General features: G+C 39.6%; 1 protein-coding gene across 1 annotated transcript in view; it reads right to left on the reverse strand.

The window, feature by feature from the left end:
• Positions 1-19,482, reverse strand: part of FRY (FRY microtubule binding protein) — a 407,943-nt gene extending 388,461 nt beyond the window's left edge. The window contains exon 1 of the mRNA XM_076009508.1: positions 19,392-19,482. The gene's annotated coding sequence lies outside the window, so the exon portion shown is untranslated. The remainder of the gene's footprint in view (positions 1-19,391) is intronic.
• Between the last annotated feature and the right edge of the window lie 1,559 nt (positions 19,483-21,041).

The following is a 21,041-nucleotide window of genomic DNA, read 5'->3' on the forward strand; positions in this document are numbered from 1 at the left end:
CATGTGGATATGGATATTTGATTCAATTAAATCTGATTGAGGCACATTTATATTCTCAATTTTAGAGTTAAGAAAAGCTGCAATCAGCAAGAAATTTTTCTTGGCTTTCTCTTCTCCCTACACCACTACTGGGAGGATTGTAACCAACATTTGTTCATCATGTAGTTTTTTATGAAGAGGCCACTCACTTCTACACAGGCTACTTGGCTTCACCTAAGATGAAGTGTAGCTTCTTGGCTGATGCCAAATAGCCTTTTCTAAACTACCATAGTGTCAAGTACACAATTTAGGGTGGTTCAGGGATGTCCACCCTAGAGTCGTGCTGCAGCCATTAAAATCATGAATCAATACTAAGAAGTACCAACCTCCAGTCTTGCTATCATATCAATATATTAATATATCTAACCCACCAGGAAAGTTCTGTGCTACCACAGAGAACTGTAGAGCTTGATTTTCTTTATTGGTAACAAAATCAGCCCTACTTAAGTCCATTGTTAAGAACATGAAAACAACTTTGCATTTCATGCAAGTGAGTATTTAATTTTATATAATCTTGTTTGTTCATTCATTGTTTCTTACAAGTTCAACTTCTGTCTTCAGTGGCCTTGAGTTATTCAAGGGCTGGAGTTCTGTCTTGTACTTTTCTTGCATCATTTCCTACCTGCCTTTATGATGCCACCCTTAGGCAAGGGCATATCCCTGCCTAATTTCTGGGCCTAGCTGATGTGTACTAGTGGAAGAGTGAATGGTTTCTAGGATGGGAACAGGTTCTGAGAGTGTATCCTTGAGGTCCAAGAAAACTTACACTCTTTTAGAATTACATATCATCATAAAAGTTGTTTCTGATCCATTGTAGAAAGTCTTAGAAAACATTGTCGGCAATACTGTATAATCAAGTCCAAGAACCAGGCCAGAGTCTGCTTATTGGAAAGTATCTACTAAAGATTATTTGTAAGAGATTATAAGGCTACTAAAGATTATATATGTTTTAAAAATTATTTTTAGTAAACAGTATGTTATTTTAGAGCAGTTAATTTTTAAAACCTTAGGATTTGATAATCTTAAAATGAATTGATTTAAAGTTGCTATTTTCAAACAAAATAAATGAATGTGCTTAGATATATAGCCCCTCAAAAATATGACATTAAGCATAAATTGTTTGATATTTTACACTATAGGCTTAAGTATCCTGAAATTTCAAAGCTATATTTATAACTATATTTTTATACACTCTTAAGGTATATGTAAGTCCATGATGATAACCTGAATAAGTTCAATATTTAAACATTTTTAAACACATTTTTAAATTTAGAGTCTTGACAATAAAAAGAAAAAATGAAATGTTGATCTAAACACAAAACCAACTTTACGGCACTATAAGGCCTTATAATCTTCATGTTTTGAGTGGTATGAGACACATTTTTATGCACAGGAAATCATGCTGAGTAGTTTCCCTTCAGACATTCAGGGTAGAAGTATTTACTTGTTGTATGGGTTCAAAATACAACACTTCTGTGTGCTAAAAATTACTATGTAAATACTACACAAAGATGGTTCCTGTGTCTGATGTCCTAAAACACAATTAACTAGCATAAAAATGAAATAAACCCCAAATGGTAAATTCTGTAAATCATTTAATTTTATTTTTTCTGATACTCATATTTAAATAAATTTCCTTCATTGAGCAAGAAGACAATAAACCAAACAAATATAGCACATGTGGGGGGAGAGAAAATGAGTCTCACATTTTTCCTAGTGCCTGGATTTGAATATAATATTTCTAATTATAGAGTCATAGGCACGGCTATTTTAGGCTGGAATGAAAAATTAGTGAGAAAAGATCATTTCCTGGGTAAAGTCAAGTCAGATCATATTCTAAAGTATCATTACTCTTTCCTTTTTTTCCTATAAAAACACAAAATGTGGATGCCTTTTAGTTTAATGATACAAGTGTCCAGGTAATCAAATTAGAAATGCAGAAACACAATACATGCCCCTGATGTTGATAAGCCAGCATGGTCTAGCTGATCAAAGCGTCTTCCTTGGGTAATTTATGAATCATTAGGATGCCACTTAAACACATACATACTCCCCAAAATCATTCTCTGAGGTTCATTTCCCCCTCACTGCAGATCTCACTGATGCATTATAATCAAAAGTCACATGTGATGAAATTACCATCCCTCATCAGTAAAGCAGACAGAGTGGTGCTCTCTGACTGCTCTTCTTTGGCTAACAGTCATGACACCAGAGGATTCATGTCGCTCTAGCTCTGGGTATGGGTCTTGCTGACCTATTGATTTTTTACTCCATCTAAATGGCTTATCTAGATTACTCAGGCTCCCACCTGGACCAGCTAAGTGGCACTGTGACAAGGCTCTCATTTGTAAACCTAGAGCCTCATGATTTCCCATTCAGCCCCCAAACAGAAGAAGTGGCCTGCTCTCCCAGAGGAAGCTATGGCCTGGCAATGGGTCCACAAGGGAAGCCAGCTTCTCATACATGCTTGAAAGATTTTTAAACTTCTTTATTGTTGGAATCTATGCTGTTGTTTTCAACTTTTTCTGAATGACATTTGTTTTAAAAAACAATCAGACCCAAGGTATTTGAAAGCTTTCAGTTCAGAGACAATTTAAAAATAATAAAGCTAAGGCCTCCACTCTCCTTCCATCACCATCATCAACTGAGAGACCAAATTGCCTTGGATAAGAGATAGCTAAATTAGTTATGAGCTTCTGGCTTTATTTTTATAATAAGAGCCAACTATGTGTTAAGCACAACTCTGGGCACTTTACATACTCTCTTGTTTACCCCTTACAAAAAACCCCTGAAGTAGTTTAATTATAATCTCCATTATAATCTCCATTTTATAGATAAGAAAACAAAGCTCCTACTATGAGCCAGGTCCTAGTCAAGCTGCTGGGCTTGAGATTAGCTATCGGGCAGGTGAGCAAAAGCCTGGAATTGTCTGGCGTTGGTTCTACTGCTTGGCAGCATGATCTCCCTCTTCACTGCATTCACCAGATCTCATCATTGCAAGGGCCTACCTCTAGAGAAAGGCAGGGAGTCAGGAATAGTGCTGCATCCGTATTACTCAACTGCCCTCCAAGTCGGCCCCCAAATCAAATGCTTGTGCTGGTGGCTACTATCTGAAGGGTCTGCTTCTCCTCACCCACACTCAAAGTTGGATCCAAATGGGCAGAGATTTTGCACAGTAAATCCCAGGATGCTTTGTTGTAAAGCGAAGTAGGTGGGTAGAAGTGCTACTTTGGTAAACATCAGGGAAATTGAACTTACAAACTATTGGTTGATGTATAATCAAATGGACTGATAGTTTAAGAGGAAAACAGAAATTTTGTTCTATAAATAAACCTAAAAAAGGAAAAGAATGATAGTTAACTCGCCTGTGAATTTGATTAGTATAGAAAGGCCACTAAATATTTCTGTCCAGAATGGCTTGGGGACCTAAATTATCTGGTTTAAACTTGTAGAATAATCAATATTGTTGAACAATTGCCATATTTCCAAGTGATAGGCATTCACAGAAGAAAAAACACAAAAATACTATGAACAACTCTAGTCTGGAACTACGAAAAGAAAAAATAAATATTTCTCTTGGACAAGAGTGGAAGCTTCTCTTGGAAAAGTGGTAACCAGACTTTTCTACATAACTGAAACATATTTTCATCTAATCAAATAGCATCTCATTAGCTATTTCTAGCTACTGCCACCACAACTAAATAGAGGTTTTAAGCAAGCAAATTGTAGAAGTTTAATTTCTTATACACTAAAATGTATCTACTTGGAATGCTGAAAAGAACATTATGAAATAAAATTGTAAGAGGTGTAATAAAATAAAAACATATTGTCTTCATTCCATGAAAGAATAAGTTAATTGAAAAAAAATAATTTTTTTCAGACTGTTAAGCACATACTATGCAACATTATTTCTGTAGATATCCATATCTATATTTACATATAAACCAAGTTCTCATCTTTAAAGGTGTGTGGCTACTTCCTTATACCTGGGAAACATGTAATTCTAAATATATCTAAATCTTCCTCTACTTACTAAAAGTTACATTAAAATGCAGAGTGATGTGAGCTCATCAAAACCCCCATTTTATTTCCCTTTAGGCTTGTATTAATTGCATTATTTTGTCACTCATATTATTTACAATATATAATATGCAACATAAATTAAGCTGAGATTTTTGGACAAGGTACAATGTATAGATTGACCTCAAGTAGAGCTGTATAAGGGATTATGCACTTATAATCCCTTAAGTTAAAGGGTTCAAACTTAAAAATTGTAAGATATATTTTAGAAATGTACCAATTTCACTATAATGAGCCAGAAGCTATCCTTTAACATTCTGAGAAGAATTTAAACCAGTGTCATTGTTCTGAATTCAATGTTGTCAATCCTAACCCTTTTCCCAGTTTTTTTTTTAAAGTGTAGCATTGTTAAAGTTCTCTGGAGAGGTGCAGAGCCACCCAGGTAACTGTAGGAAACAGCTGCATATTAAAGGATACTGTGGCAGTTATGAAAAGTAACCATGACAATCTGTGGAGGACATAGGTCTATAACAATCAGAGAGAATAAGTAAGAAAGCACACACATCTGGGGAACTTAGCTTAATGGACAAATGGTTCCTCATACATAGGTTTACAGCCCCAGAGGGCACATCACCATGTTCACCCAGATGGCACAAGCCAACCCAAAATGAGAAAGTTCACTTCAGCATTTGCTTCAGTAGACAGAGGAATGTGTCTTCATTTTAGAAAGATTCCCCCCAAATTGGAACGTAAGCCACCTGAAAAACTAACCTATCTGGAACATGTTCCCCTATCATAGGGGATAGATGAGGTTTTATTGTACTTGTGAAACGGTACATGACAGAATAAAAAAATGTGGTCTTTTTTTTTTTAAAGCATAAACTCTCCAAACAATACACTAAGCTACTGCTGATGCCACACAAAGTGCTCTATTTGTAAACATAAGAATCTATTTGGCACTTAAGCGGTAATGTTTTAGGATCACCTGCAGGATAATTTAATTAACGTCAGTCATTCTTCACTTTCTTTGGCTTTGGCTGGTTAATCTTCAGTGAAGATCTTTTTCTTTTAGTGAGCATGTTGCGTTTAAAGTGTGTTTAAGTAAAATGGAGACCACCTTGCAAAGTTTTGAAAATCAGTAAATCCATCCACAAAAATCCAGAAACTTTTCCTATGTGTTTATTGGGTCAATTCATCATAGACAGCATATGACACAAAAGGACAATACTCGAACTCTCAAAACCTAATTGCGTATGAAACAGGATTTGATTATGATTTGATTTCCTTTTGATTTATATTATTGCAGGCCAATCACTTTTTAAATGGAGATTCTGTTTAGTTTATTTATGTCATTCAAGCACACACTCTTTCCATAGACCAATGTCAGTGCTCTTGAGGAATTTATGTCCTGGGCGGAAAACAAAATAAATGTAATAAATTTTCATTGCATTTATGATCCAAAAGAACATATATTTTTAAAATGGCTATATTCATAAGGGTATATTTTAGAATTTTAGAATAATGAAGGTATATTTGGATCTATAGCTATTCAGAGCTATAACCAAAGTTGTAGGAATTTATGCCCTCTGGAGCCAAAATAATAAAGATTTGTTAATAAGAGTTAGATGGAGACTACAGTTCAGCATCTTCCCGCAGCCTTAAGACCATGCTGGGCATGACAGCATCACCCTCCTTGCTGTTCAGCCTCACCAGAGCATCTTCCCTTTAATTTTGTGATTTCTTGGATTCACTTAGTGCTGAGGAAATTAAAAGGTTTAGGCTGAAAATGTTTTCTCTTCCCCAGTATCTAAACTTGGGGGTTGGGGGAGCCACATCAAACTTCCTCCTTACAGGAGCAACTTGAATAAAACATGCTTATCATCAGCAAAGAAGAGGCTATTTTAAAGAGGAAAATATCTAGAATCATGGTTCTTAAGCACTTTTAGTTGTGGATCCCTTTGAGAACTGATCAAAGATACAGACTCCCTTCAAAAGAAAGAAAAGAAGGCAAAACAGAAGGGAAGGAAGGAAAGAAAAAGAAAAGAAAAGAAAGGAAAAGAAATGAAAAGAGCACACACATTTTGCCCATGTTTCACAAAGATTTCAAGGGAGAAATTATTGATGTCTTGAATCTCAACCAGGACCCAGATAAAATCAATAGTGCTGTGGCCATTTCCCCCAGGCCCTTGTTAGCTTTGAATTGTTTTTGTTTCCCAGTTCAGGGTCCAGCTGGCATCAGCCCCTTGCTGGGTTAGTGGGCCTGGGGCACTTTGTTGGGTGTCAGATGAGAGGATGGCACAGATTCCGGGCTCTTCCTCTCTCTGACTCCTAATCAACAACCTTCAGCATTCAACCCTGGCTGGAAGCTTATGGGGCTGTGCCAGCTCTGACTGTCTTCTACTAAATGGGGGTAATTCACATAATTTCTTTTCAACACTTCCAGTATTCCTTTCCGGTACTAAGGGCACAATTCAACAAGAAATCAAGTGCTATGGTTTCAGTAAAAAATACAATTAAAAGTGAATATTACAATGTGCTTGTGTCCAATTGACATTTTTGATAAATACCTCAAATGTTAAACAAACACTGAGGAGAAACTGAAAACACCAAAAAGGCACTCATCCAATTTGCACTAGCCTGTAAGTGCTGGCAAACGTCCGTGTCTGGGAAAGCTTTTAATGTTATTGATAGCTTATTCAAATAGACTAGAGCAGTCCCACAGGACCCGAATCACCACTACCACTGAAGAACAAGCCACTTATAAAGCAAAGATGGGGAGAACATGTTCAGAAATAAGTGCTCTGCAATGCCTGCATCAAAATGGTCCTTCTCAGTATCTATGATGTAACCAGAGGGCAGTAAACCTTTCTTAGAATTACAACCCAATTAGCTGCAAGAGTGCCTTGAAAGCCAAAGCAAAGAATAATTTCAGGGGGGAAAAACGAAAAACCAAAAAAAAAAAAAAAAAAAAAAAAAAAAAGGAAAGAAAAAAAGACCAACTAAACAAAAATCCTCTTTAAACAGGTAGTGCTGGAAGGAAACTTTTAACAGTTGTGATGGTCACAGAAAAGGCCACAATGGTTTTAAAGTTTGTTCTTTCAGATACATCCTATGTTATCACTGAGAGGACAAAAATATCAGGGGAATAGGAAAAGGCATCATACACAAGTGAAGAGGGGGGGGAGAGAAATGGAAATGCTGAAAGAAGAGTCAGTGTGGCAACCAAGACTTCAAGATCGGAGAGAAAGGGAAGGGTGGAGGGTTAAAGGAGTGAAGCAGCTGCCCCAGGCTGGCCAGGGAGGAAAGGGGGCTGGCCCAGCCTGGGCACAGGTGGTGGCTGGTGCATTAGTTCAAGGCTCAGTGCTCCACAGAAGGGAAGGCAAGAGAATAAAAATACTGGAGGCTAGTAGTGAGCTATGATGATGCCACTGTACTCGAGTCTGGGCAACAGAGCAAGACTCTATCTCTAGCCATATATATATATATTGCTAGAGAATGATGACTTTGATATAAAAATGTGTACATGTGTGTACTGTATATATGTATATATTACATACACACATTATACGTGTGTATGTACTTTTTGTTTTTGCAGAATGTTGGGGGTAGGATGGAGGCAGATTGAAGAAAGAGAGGTCAGGGTAGTGTAGAAATGAAAAGAACCTTAATTAGTTGAAATATGTTTGAAGAGCTTTCATGGGCTTTTGGAGAAACTTGATAGGAAAAAAGCAAGATACGTGTTCTTGGGCAATATAGTTGGATAAATAGCAAAGAAGGAATAGTGTCTGCTTGTATTGGTATCAAACACCTTACTGTGTATTCCTCACTCTCAGTGCAGTCACGGAGGTTTCAGAAACTGACATGGAGGTTTCAGAGGCTGGTCTGCTTGTTTCTCTGGCAACCCAATTTTGGCTACTTCATTGCTCATTAGGCTCTGAATCAGGGGCCGATCAGGAGGAAATAAAAGGAGCAGAGGAGGAGGAAGAAACTCAAATCAGTTCATCTGTGAGTGGCTCCAGTGAAATATTGATGGTGAGATTTAAACTATCATGAAGTTTGGTTATTATCTGTGGGTTTCAATTATCTTTGGCATCTTGGCTCCTGGGAGAAGTGATAATTGAGAGCCAGCTGTAGAAATGAAAATGATAAGATGTGGAGGGTGTCAGCATTCTGAATGACAGTTTTTATGGGCAGATGGGCTTGGTTTTAAGAGGCCAGTTGGCAGGGTTGTGTGTCTCCTGACATTCATCTACCAGAAGATGCAAGGCAGAAAAAACTCATTTGCACTTCTATGTCAAAACCACCAGGATAACTGAGACCTCTTGTAGGTTATGAAAATAGTGAGATGTGCATGATGACAGGAATATTGGGCAGAGGCAGGAGTCCAGACGTAAAGCTCTCACTAAGCAGGTGAAACCAAGCTTTGGTGACTTGAAAACTCCATGGGGCAAGGAGTATGTCATATGTAGAGATGGATAAAATCCTGAGCCTTGGGGCTGAGTAGAGGCTTTTCCAGTGTCTTAAAACATAAGAACCAAGGTCTGATGACTTCTGTCTGTCTAAAAATCTAAGTAATCATTTACTATCATGGAAATATATTTGGTATAAATTGTCCTATACAAAAAATGCAGCTTATGAAACAGTATATTAGATGATTCCATGTTTTTGTAAACAATATATCTATATGTGAAAAAAAGAAATCTGGGAAGAAATATTCAAAAATGCAAATAATGATTATATTTAGGAGGTAGGATTGTGGATGGTTTTTATTTTCTTTTATTTGCTTACCTAAATCTTTGAATTTTTTTTTTTTTTTTTTTTTTTTTTTTTTGAGATAGAGCCTTGCTTTGTTGCCCAGGCTAGAGTGAGTGCCATGGCGTCAGCCTAGCTCACAGCAACCTTAGTCTCCTGGGCTTAAGAGATCTTCCTGCCTCAGCCTCCCGAATGGCTGGGACTACAGGCATACACCACCATGCCAGGCTGATTTTTTCTATATATATTAGTTGGCCAATTAATTCCTTTCTATTTATAGTAGAGGAGGGGTCTCGCTCTTGCTCAGGCTGGTTTTGAACTCCTGAGCTCGAGCAATCCGCCCGCCTCGGCCTCCCAGAGTGCTAGGATTACAGGTGTGAGCCACTGCGCCGGCCCGATCTTTGAATTTTTGACATTGAACACATATCTCTTGCAAAGTAAAATATATTTGAAAAATGTATGTACATTAAAAATGTATTTAATGTATTTTTAAATGTATTTAAAAATGTGTTGATTAGGTGTCACATACCCATAGTGTTAGAACTCTGAGAATAAAAAACGTAATTTGATAATTGTTTTCTAAAAGCCAGTGGCTGCCCCAGGATCTCTTTAAGGAAAGGTAAGGAGAATACAATGTAGGCTTCACTGGCTACAGTATATTTGCAAGAATGTATAAGATCTTCTAACTATTTAACATCTTGCAGAGCCTATAATTAAATACACTTTTTCTATGTAGTCAGTGTCTCAACAGTAAACTAGAGGTTACCTATGGTTTTCTTCTTACTGGAGAAGATAACATACCCAGGACTCAAAAGATAGCAAATAATGACAGTTCCCCAATCTTGGCACCAAAGTATTGAGTGGAAACTCTCCGCATGTTCTACTTTTGGTGGATTTAATTCCACTGTTCTGCTGAGTGGGTGCAACCTCCTGCAGAGAATAAAGCTGCTCTGTGCTCTGCCTCCTCCCTTTTTAAGTGCTTCCTTTTCCACTTCTGCTTCCCACTCATCTAGTCCCTCCAAATAAGGAAGAAAAGACAGGTTCTGGTGGAGAAGACATGGTTCTAGACTGAACTTACAGAGGCCAGTAAGGAAGCTCCTGCAGATGTGTGATGGTGAACAGCTAGGGTAGGATGGCTGCGCAATGGATATGTTTGGGCTAAATCTAAGAGAGGAAAAATACTTGTAACTTTCACCAGATTGTTATGTTACAGCCATTTCCAAAAGCAACAAAAGCAGCAAAAACAACTGTACCATAGTGTGCTAGATACTTTATACAGATTATCTTGCAAACTCATAACAAACCTTCCTAGTAGAAATGAACCACCCCATTTTACAGACAAGGCAACTAAGGCGGAAAGATGCAGAGCACACACCATGAGCATATAATGTGGCGCTTTAATGCAAACTTCTGAGGATACTCTGGGTTCTTCTCCCAGCTTCTTCACTGGCTATCAGGGTGAGTTTGGGAAAAATATTTAATCTCTCTGTTCTTCAGTTTCCTAATCTGTGAAATAGGGACAATAAACAGGCTCTAGCGCAAAGGGGGATATTGTGGGGGATTAAATGATATAAGGAGAGAAGTTAAGCCCTCAAAGGGATACCATCCATACAGCCTTCAACAATCACTGATTCTCTCCTGTGGATGAGGGGTAGCAAGTCCAGCTCAGTCAGAGTCAAAGATCTTTTCATTCCAATAACATACCCAATAAAAGGTAGCCATGTCTCTATGGACTTACAGCCCTTATTAAGATAATTTTGATGGTCAGGAAAGTCATTTTCCATTTCCACGTGGTACTCACAGAGTTTTCACCTCCAGCTCCCATGCAGGAAAAACAACGCTGAAGTGAAAATGTCTTGGGATTGAGCTCAAATTTCAAAACCTTCAATACTGTTTTGGATAAGTGTCTTTTTAAGAGATATGACTAAAGTGGAAACACTATCTAATGTGCCATTAGCATTGGTGAGTGTCCAAACTAAAGTCTTTTGTTGGATTTGTTTCTACTGTCTGGAAAGACATCAAAGTAAAAGAAGAAAATCCTGATAGTTAATTGTGCCTCAAGTGGTATCTGAATAAAGTCCCTACAATTTACCTTCTTCAGTGGTGGTTCAAAGAGGTTATTTTTGTTTAACTAGTTTGACAAATGAAAAAAAATCAGTGGACACAGAATTCCAACTTTTCAGATCACTTTTGATTATTGTCAAAGCACAAGCTACACCTGTAAGGGGCAGCAATTAGTATTAATATGTATGTTTTGTGATCTGGACCTATTGTGTGGTGATCTAACATTTGTATTTCCATGTCCCAAATGTATGCTCATCTCCCTCAATCACCATGGACTAGAGCCTGAGTACTCATGCCACATATCCTATATTCACATCAGTTCCTTACATATCTTAGATAAGTTTTCATCACCAAGGTTCTTTCTCATTTTGTCACTTTGCCATTTAGAATTATCTTATTATATTTCATTACTTCTCATTTTTCTTTATTCCAATGCATTTTTCTTTTGTAAGATGCCATGAATATTCAGAAGAATCTTAATTGCCTTCATACTTTGGATATATACATTGCTTTTTTTCTTTCATTCTTTCTTGTCCCCCTCCAACATTTAACACTACGGCCTATTTGAAATTTATTGTACTACTTGGTTATGACCAAACTATGTTATTCTTTTTCTGTTTCCTCTTCTGCAAACTGTTATTCTATTATTCTAGCAAGCTTCACTGAGTAATTGATCCTTTCTTCAAGGCCTTATTACTCATTTGTATGTTTTAAATTAAGGTCACTAAATAATCAAAATATGGAATTTCTATACTATGATCTTTAATCTGTCAAGTTTTCAATCGAACATCACAGAATTTTAGTGATGGTTACTTGGAATAGATATTTTCATCTGTTAAGGCAAGTTTACCTTCATGACTTCAATTTGTATTAAAAAAAGCAGTTTTGATGTTCTTGATTCTTCTTTATAGATGATTTAACTATCAGATTATAAAGTATTCTATGAGGACTTTTATTCACAATAAATAGAAACTCTCACACCAAAAAAGGGTGGGAATTCCTGTGTCAACCAGCCAACCAATATTTTTTTTAACTCAACCAACATTTATTAAGCTCTCACCATTTGCAGGCACTTTGCTAGGTTTTCAGGCTAAAAAGATAAGCAGGGTACGGCTCTTCCCACCCCATCTCCAAATGAGCACAATTCAAATTCATAAAGGTTAAAGCTAAAATATTAATAGAATGCAAATACTTAGAACAGCTCCAGGAAGGCTGTCTTTGACCTCCCCCTCCCCCCAACACACACTCATGACCACTATAAGATTACACTTATAAGTATCTATATAAGAAAAGGCTCCAGGAAGGCAAGAACTTGTGAATATCTCTGCATATTATCTCATTTGACTGAATACTCCATTCTTACATGGGCCTTATTTGTGTATGGAATTGTTAGAAGGCCATGGAAGCCTGGACTAAAAAATGTCTCTTAGGTTAAGGGACATGCTTCACTGGTGTGGATAAAGTCAAAGACTGTCCTAACCAACATCAAACTCAGTTTTGCAACATAAGCCAGGCAGAAATCCTTTCATTGGCAAATTTTGGCAAATACTGCCACTTTAAATAAACAGTTACAATGTCATTTTGGAAATACAATGGAGTAGCAGCTGTGCTCCTGCCAGAAGATGTTCATATATAATTTCCATCATCACAGATTAGCTCCTACACAATGCAAAGGAGATGTGTGTAAAAACACAAGGTGAAAGCAGTTGTAATCAGAGGGGAATCTCAGAGTTTTCACTGTGAAGGAATTACCCTTCTTAGATTATTAGATTGACCCCCTGTTTATGTTTTCATTATTGTTTCTTCAGGTGCATGGCCAAGATTCTAAGGAAAAGTCATTAGACTTTAAAGGCTCTATAATCATTAACCAACTACATAAAGAACAGTCATGAGGCTGACCATAGCAACAAGTCATTTAATTTACTTAGCAGTGAACCCTAACACACCCACTTTCATGCACTCCTGCCATTCATCATTATAAATAATGTCCTGAGTCTAACCCCACATCCATCCCTCTCACTGTCACCCCCCAATAGAGTTAATACAGGCACATTTTAAACATGTCCCTACCGCGTATTCTGTTAATTGCCTTCATATAACTCTAAAAAAAGTAACTGTTACTATATGTGTGTAAATATATCATTTTATCATCTGATTAATATTGACACATAGTCTGGAAGAAAAGTATGTGTCATGGTGTTTTGAGTAACTCACATTTAGAAGCCCACTACTGAGCACAAAATCTGAAGCACACAATTCACTTTGCAACTCCAATTTTACTCCGAGAAACATGCCTCTTAAAAGTTAAATGTATGGCCGGGCGCGGTGGCTCACGCCTGTAATCCTAGCTCTTGGAGGCCGAGGCGGGCGGATTGCTCAAGGTCAGGAGTTCAAAACCAGCCTGAGCAAGAGCGAGACCCTGTCTCTACTATAAATAGAAAGAAATTAATTGGCCAACTGATATATATATAAAAAAAATTAGCCGGGCATGGTGGCTCATGCCTGTAGTCCCAGCTACTCGGGAGGCTGAGGCAGAAGGATCGCTCGAGCCCAGGAGTTTGAGGTTGCTGTGAGCTAGGCTGACGCCACGGCACTCACTCTAGCCTGGACAACAAAGCGAGACTTTGTCTCAAAAAAAAAAAAAAAAAAGTTAAATGTAACCTTCATGTTTCCTGATTTTATTGACATTCCAAATCCATACTAAATAAGGAATTACCCCAGACATATAATTATCTTATAGATTTTAAGACCTTTCAACTAAAGATGTATTTGTTTATGGGTTCACTAATGCTTTAAAGACTTCAATGTTTTGCTTCCTTTTTATCCTGGGTGGTTCATCTTTCATCTGGGGATACTTTATGCATAGTTTCTCATTTTTGTCTTTTCCTCAATATAAACACTGCACACCTGACTACAGTATCCATCAAGGACTGAGTGTTAGCATGGTTGGACCATCTGGCACCACTACTCAGATTTAATTAATGTTTACTGAGTGAATACCACGTGTCAGCCCCAGAGCTAGGTGTTTCTGCACATTTGGCTGAATACCCCATGTGTACATGAGAACTAATTCATTAGCTGACCATTTTAAAAAATCCTCATGCATTAACCATGAATTTTATTTTCTGTGTTCTGATGTTTTGACATCTTGAGTCCTTGCTGACCTGGAGGGACTTCCCCTCCCAGGGTTAGCCAATGTCTGGAGATAGTAAAGGACTCACCTACAAGCACACCTTCATATGCAAACCAACAAATCCAGAGCCCATGCCCCCACCACCTCCTTTATTGGCTTCTCATACTCTGGGTCACTATTCCCCCTCCCTAGTCACCCCAGGGCCAGGTCCCAGACAACTAGGGATAGCCCCTATAGTTCAGAGTCTGCTGAAATTATTCAAACTAGCCAATCCTAAACCTGCTTATCCTGCCTCACTCATTCCTTCCCACAGAAACTACAATAAGGCTCTTGCCCATGTTTTCCCTTGCTGCCCTGCCTCCTGCCTGATTCTGGTGCTTCCTCGTGTGGCCCCCCTGTGTGGCATGCTGTGCCTCCCTGTGCAGCATGATATGCTGTGCCTCTAGCTTCTAGAGGACTGTGAGAAGAATAAATTTCTTCCTTCATGACAGTCATTTCTACATCTGCATGTCCTACCATACCTGATTAAAACAAATCCTGGGTATCATTAAAACATCCCACATAATTATAGAGTTGGCAGCTCATATTATTTTGTCTTTCTTTCATCCCATCCTCTGTATTCAGTAAACAAATTTAATTTTTTTTTTGTCATTTATATTACCTTGTTTGGCTCATGTTAACAACACTTAATAAAAACACTTATATGTACGTTCCTTCGGTATATAACAAAAACATTAATTAATAATTATTTTCTACTATATGAAAGAACCAACTCTGGGCTCTTTCCACCATACCCACCACCATACAACATTATTTGACCTGTACATGGGAACAGGCAGTAATGACGCTCTGCCCACATCATTTCTCCTGTCCTGAGCTAGCAGACTGAAATCCACTCATGACCTCAGTGGGTTAGATATGTGTACATGGGTTCCACATTGACAGGAAGCTGGGTGTGTCTTTGCAGGTCTGGCTGCTGCAGTCAGAGTATGGGGTTATCTGAGTAATGCTAATTCACTACAGATCCTCGGGAATGCTAAGTTAGTTACCTTGCCATTCTTTCCATTGGCTTCTTTGCTTAGCTTCCTGTCCTGGGTCTAGAAGTGCACTCTAGCAGGCAGCAGTGAGGAAGCAGTGCACTTGAGCAGGCAGCAGTGAGGAAGCAGAGGCACTGACAGATGGAGATCTGTATTGCCTAGCAAGATTTCTTTCTTTCTTTTTTTTATTATTTTTTGTCTTTTTAAAAAAATAGCATGTCCAAATGTAAAGATGGCCCTTTCTGAGGTTGAAAAATAGCAGACTATAAGGTAAGGTACTTAAGTAGATATATATCTTCTTGGAGAGGTACCTCCAGGCAAGGTCACCAGCACTGAATTTATTTCAGAGGGGCCTACTGAAGGAAAAAACAGTTCCCTGTTAATTCTGGTATGTGTTAAATGTACAGTAGGACAAGTATGTAAAATTGGAAGAGTTCAAGTAATTAATGATTTTGGGTCATACAGTGGGACCAAGATGTAAGTTGTTACATGTTCGTTCCCTCAGTGGCCAAAGATCAATAAAAGCTGCAGTGGAATTTCTTCCATCCTGAACTAGTTTTATAATGGCATCAAATATTTTCAATAGGACTCTGTAAACCTAGTCGAGGATTTAGTGCTGGCCTGTTCCCCTTTTCTTTGTTTGGTATTCCTGTCAATGTCATAATTTTAAGAATATGTGTTCTAACCAGCAGGAGGGTAGTGAGCTACTAGATGTGTCTTTATGTCTTCCATGGGAGTATATTCATTCACTCCTTCTACAGATACATATTGAAAAATTACTATGTGTCACAAACTGTCCTAAGTAGTTGGCATATGGTAGAGAACAAGCCAGAAAAAGTCCTTGCCCTCCTAGAGCTTGAAGTTCAACAAAATAAATGATTGTATGAATGAATGGGTGGATAGATGTATAAAGAAGGTAGGCAGCTTAAGGTTCATGAGACTAAGTGAGCACAGATTAGCACATTTTGTTGACAAGGTTATTTTTTCCACATTTTAATATCCCTGACTGACATAGGATATATCTTAACATTTATATATTAAAATTGCTGATAACTTGGCAGTATTCATGGCACAACTGTCATGTTCTTGTACACGCACAAACTTGGTCACAGCTATTCATTTTGTTTTCACTTCTACTGAGTTATAGGCATTGTTTGCACTGTGAGTATTCTGTTTAATTGCCATTTAAATGGTTTTCAAAAAGATTACACTATGATTTGGCACTGCAAGGATATGTTACTATGTATGCATGAAGACAGTGAAACAGAGCAGTGAGGCATAAATGTTATATTACTAAAGGAAACATTTGTCTTTGTTTGGCATTTCCATATTACTTTGCAAAGCAAAATCCAAATGCTTTACCAGATTGAAGATAGAAAGACACAAGCTAATGAAGCTATGTTATAGTTTGTTACTGAGATTCAGGCAAACGGGTCATCTCAAACAATGCCACCGAAAGTATCGGCAGGAAAAAGTACCAAAACGCATGGAAGAGATAAAGGAAACTTGAAAGCAACAGGAGACTAGTGTGACCTGCAATGGGAGACTAGTGTGACCTATTCATGCACTGCCATGAAAGACTGTCATTAAAGTGGTATGTCACAACAAAATTGGCAATATTTTCTCTTTCTTCTTATATAGCATAAAAATAATGCTATGCCTTATAACTGATGGTATTTTAGATTTGATGAAATATAGAAATAAAGATGGATTGCTAGTAAGTGAGAATTTTTGGAAGTAGAACAGAATGTAGGGAAGTTTGTTGATTCTGGATGGTTTTGAGTTATGAGGTACTTGTACATGAACAACTTTAGACAAACTATATGATTTCAATGATTTGGTATAGTTTTGCAGATCACTAGTCATTTAAAGATGTCTATTGACTCATTTCCTACAATGTTGGCACATCTTCCATTCTAATATAAGAGTGTGACAATGAGCAAACCTTATATTCTACTTTCCCAACTTTAACTGGTACTATTTCAGTTTCTGGCAGTTTAGAGATACTAGAGTGGAGATGCTAAGGGTATATTCTAAACTCAGACCTTAACACTGCTATGCAGGATGGAGTGAAATAATTAGAAAGGAGAGTCCATCCGAAATCCCAAAGCATGCATACAGGATTTTGAGATTTTTAGTACTAGAGTAACATGTGCAAAATGCCAATGATAAGGATATGTTTCCAGGCAGCATATGGTCACAGAGCAAAAATGCATTTATTTCTTTTTAAGCTTAGTACTAAAAATCACTTTGGAACCAGAGAGAGTTGAAAACCATACCACTGAAGAGAACACACACACACACACACACACACCTCTAGGGAAGAGAAATTATAAAGCAATGGCTGTAGATTATAATAGACAAATTTTTTAAGGCACAGCTTCAAAATTTACTGTGTCACAACTGTGACATCCGTTTTTTATACCTGTCAGCCAAGCAACAACTGCCTTAATATAAAAGTGAGGAGCAAATCAGGAATAGGTGTGTGGCCACATCTATCACCAAGACAACATGTAAAAGGGTTTCTATATGGTGAACACATATTTTAATAGTGTTGACAATATGCTATACCATATATGCGGCATTTCTCACTATGAGGAAGGCCTGCTTCCTGTTCCTAGGGTCGCACACTAATTTCCTTTCTGGTCAGCAGTGAAGAACTCAGGGATTCCCTGGACTAATCCCACTTTCCCCAGAGACTTCATTTCAGTCATTCTTTTCAGGGAGGCTAGCCTGTGTCAGAAATTCTCTGACAGTTGGTACAGGAGGATGAGCGTACCAGTGTGAACACTGCAGGAGATGTGTTTCCGCCAACCAGTAGGGTATACTTCCATGTGCAGAGCTAAAATAGACTTGGAAGACTGAGAGGGTAGAGACTGCTCCTTAAGTGCCAGTGAGAGAAACACTTGTTTACCTGTCTTCTGGGGCCAACTCTTCTGAAAGGGTGAGGGAAGTTTACATGTTTGGAGATGTTTTGTGTCAGTAAAAATATATGTAAGACACCTAGTATGTGTTTACCACATAGAATGTGTTCAATATATGGACACTATTGTGTCACCACTAAGGAAATTTCATTAGATATAAGTGCTTTTACAGATATGATGTTTTTTGGCTTGGGGGTAAATCATATGGACTAGAACAATATGTCCGTGGCTAATGTGTTTTGAGGGTATGACGAATTTATCTTATGGTGTGAATGTATCTGGATAAGAAGAGAAAAAAGTAAATGTGAGAATCCACATGTGTGATCAGAAAGGAAACCGATAGATGAGAATTACATAGAACTTAACATATATTTGTTGAGATCTGCTAATTGCAAGACTATTAGATATCTACATGTTCCTACCTCTACCCTGAGCCACTTTACAATAGATGTATTCCTACAATCTAGTAAAAAACTCAACTTAATCTCTAATCATCATTTCTCTGCATTAGAGGACATTTTATAAAGCAAATAATTCCCACCTAATTCATTAGGATTTGAAGGTTGAAACTTTCTCCTATCTTCAAGTGGATAAAGTGTTCTGTATTCTTTGTTCCCACCTCTCACCCTAAGAGGTGGGCCATGACTTCTACCCACTTTAGTGTGCTCCACACACTCTTCCCAACACTTAGGGAAAGCCAAACGAAAGCATGTGGCAATAAGAAAATAGAAAAATACTGACAGAATCAATCATCGGCACTTTGGACACATTGGTGTTCTGGGATCTTTAATTAAAAGGTAAGGTAGATCTAAATTTCTGAAGCTTTTACTGCATAAGGTATCGGTAGAGCCCATTCTACAGGGCGAGGATACCGGGTCACTGACTACCTGCTGCGCTACTTTCAAGCAAAAGCCATAACGTGAGGGCTCTGGATGCTGCCCCCAGAAAGCCCCTTCCCCAAGGAGGATTCCCACACAGGGATTTTCTGGAGCAAGGTCCTGTGTCAGAACTGCTGCTCGGGTCAGAAAGAGGTCTGAGTTCCCACCTGCCCACATTCGAGCACAGGCATACACGGCGAGGGGCTGCCTCTCCGTAAAGGCGCGAGCCTGAGGGACCACGGACTCTTCCAGTCTGGGCATCAAACTTTCTCCTGGAACAAAACCTCTTTCAAACCACATGGAGGCAGGAGGAGGATGGAGCCCGGGGATGCCGTCAGCTGCTGCCCGGCGACAGCCCTCCTCCCCCCACCCCGCCTCCCTCAGCCCCCACCCTCTTCCTCAGAGGGAAGGCAGCCCAGACCGCGCAGCCCGCCCCACCCACTCGCTCGCCGGCCCCCCACCCGGTCCCCGGAGCAACCGCTTCACAGAGCCACTTCCCCGGCGCTGCGAGTCCCCAGGGCGCTGGGGCGAGCGGGGCTGGTACCTTAGAAAGAAGCCAGGACACCGGCGCCCGACGAGACCCGCAGCATCGCCCGCACGCCGCCGCTGTCGTCGCCACCGCGGGAGGCTACTTCTCTGCGCCAAGCTTCGGAGCCGCGGGGACCCGGCGCCACAGCCGCCTGCGCCGCTCGCGCTCCCTGCGCTGCGCTCGCTGAGTCGCTGAGCCCGAGCTCGGCTGCCCGGCGACCGCCACTGTCAAGCGGAGCCCCGCCCCCTGCGCGCCCGGCGAGCCGCGGACTCCCGGGACGCGCCGCCGCCGCCATTGGCCGCGGGAGTCGCTGGCCCCGCCCCTGCTCGCCGCGCCCCGCCCACGCCGGGGGCGCGCTGCCTGGCGCCCTCTCCAGGGGCGCCGCGGGAGGGTGGGGTCCCCGGCTGGGCGCGGCTTCCTGCAGGCACCGTGCGCCGGGCCTCTCCTCATGAGCTCTGCAGCTTCTGTCTCTTCTGCCATCCCAGAGATGAACAGACGGCCAAAAAGAAAAGGAAAAGAGAAAACATCTCTAGGGCCCTGCGCGGAGAGGGCAGTGGCCTCGCCAGCCAGCTCTGGTGTGAAATCTTATTTATGTGGAGACATTTATTACGGAAGCCCAGGAAAGGCTGGCTAGGGTGGAGTGTTGGAATTATAGGCAAAGGTGGTTTGTTTGTTTGTTTTTGTATTTACTTTTTTGTTTTTTAACCTGAAGGTGCCGTTACACACCTTTTTGACTTCACCTCATGAAGAAACTAAATCCAGTGAAACAACTTGTCCAAGGTCATGGAGCTACTTGGACGTTGATTCCATAGTTCTATGTTAACTCAAAGCTGCCTCAGATTTTATTTCTTTTCAGTCATGCAAAAAGATACATTCTAATGTGAAGTGCTATGGATACTGTATAGCAAGAAATTAATTTTAAAAATCCATAGAGATGGAAAGTTGATTGATGGTTGCTGGGGGAGGAGAAACTAGGGAGTGATTGCTAATGGGCAGGGCTTTCTTTTTGGGGTGATGAGAGTGTTCGGCGATTTGATAGAGGTGAGAGATACACAACTGAACATTCCCCAAACCACTAAATTGTACATTTTAAATGGGTGAATTCTATGGTATGTGAATAATATCTCAATGAAACTGTTAAAAATGCATTGAGAGTGGTAGTGCTGTGGAGAAATGCACATAAGCATATGCCACAATTCTATGTTTGTAGGTGGAAATTATGATTTATATGCTGGCACCCACCCATTCAGCAAACCATGTCCAACTTTACCAAGTTACTCTGACGTGGGTGCAAAGATTGATAATGCATGATCTGTCTACAAGGAGCTTCCAGTCTGTTGAAGGACCAGTGTATAATATAGTAAGGTAAGTGTTACTCTACGGAGATAAGCAAAGTGCCACATTTAGGGTATTAAGACGGAGCAAAGGACCTTGGCACAATAGTGGAGGGGCTGGAGTATATGCAGTGTCTTAGCAGTGCCTCTGGTAGCTGAGTCTGGGAGGTGTGACAGGAAGTGAAGGTGCACAGTTACAGTGCAAAGTAGAACTGTGAACTAGAGCTCAGTTCAAGAGGGAAAGACTAATTAGGAAGTAAGTTTTGTATTCCTTCTGGGTCTTTCCTATTCCTGATGTAGTGTATGATTTTGGCGAATGGTCTTAATTTAA

The sequence above is a fragment of the Microcebus murinus genome, chromosome 13 (assembly GCF_040939455.1).
Source record: "Microcebus murinus isolate Inina chromosome 13, M.murinus_Inina_mat1.0, whole genome shotgun sequence".
Taxonomy (NCBI): domain Eukaryota; kingdom Metazoa; phylum Chordata; class Mammalia; order Primates; family Cheirogaleidae; genus Microcebus; species Microcebus murinus.